Source organism: Austrofundulus limnaeus, unplaced genomic scaffold (assembly GCF_001266775.1).
Source record: "Austrofundulus limnaeus strain Quisiro unplaced genomic scaffold, Austrofundulus_limnaeus-1.0 Scaffold539, whole genome shotgun sequence".
NCBI lineage: Eukaryota > Metazoa > Chordata > Actinopteri > Cyprinodontiformes > Rivulidae > Austrofundulus > Austrofundulus limnaeus.
In genome coordinates, this window is record NW_013952941.1 from 51,270 (window position 1) to 52,360 (window position 1,091).

The following is a 1,091-nucleotide window of genomic DNA, read 5'->3' on the forward strand; positions in this document are numbered from 1 at the left end:
TATCACGTTATAACGTGATACGTATCACGTTATAACGTGATAGCGCTCTGATTTTTTTTCCTGCGTGATAGCAATACGCTTCCGTAGTTTTCTGATTTTCATAAATTTAAAAAAATGCAAAAAAATTGTGAAACTGACTAAAAAATATTCTGTTTGTCTTCTAGCATTCTATTGTGCAGCAGCCTTGTTTCCTCAGTAGCTCCACCCCCTGGTGAAAAGTTGAACTGCAGTGAGTGTTAGCATCTTTATGTCAGATGATTTGGGGATCTGCTGTTGCAACTCAAACCCAGAAAAATGTTACAAGAATTTCAAAACAAGCCTAAGGTTTACTGCAGTGCATAAAAAATACCTGCTGGGGCTTGATGGCACCAAACGTTGTTGTTGTGAGAAGGTTTTGTTGAAACATTTGTTACTCCTGCATGACACCTGTTTGGTCCAAGAAAATATGTTTTGGTTTAGGATTTAGAAACAAGATTTGTAAAATAAAATTTCATAGACAATAAAGTTTTAACTTACTGGAACAGTACCCGGGACATACTCAACTGACAAAACCCTGCAATTTTATTGGGAAAGCCTCTCTTAATCAGTTATTGCAGGGACAGTAAAATGAAATTATGGAGGGTCTGAGAACTGAGAACTCCCCTGCCACCAAAGAGAAAATGACAATAATGTTTTTGACTGTGTTTGTGTTTGTGTGTGTGTTGTTTGGCCAATCAGGAACCACTAATCATTTGTAATGTGTGATATGGCAAAAAAATAGGTTAGGTTAAAGCAGGCAATATGTTCGCTCGGCAGCCGACCGGACGACGCACCGTCACGTGGTTGTTCAGTGTTCGTTTTCGCACACCCGAACCAGGTCCAGATAATTTACGTTTTGCAACTTTTTGCTCTTCATTTGCGCTCTCAGCCACACTGCTTCCCACTTCCTCTGTTAGAGACTCCAGCCAGTTCAGCCAGATAGATGGCTGCCACAGTAAAGCAATCTGGAGGAAGACAAGACTTTTACATATAATGAGCTAAAATGTGATGTGGTGATAGCTGAGACTGATCCCTCACTACTAAAGCATAGTCTGCTTAAATGTTTAACAATT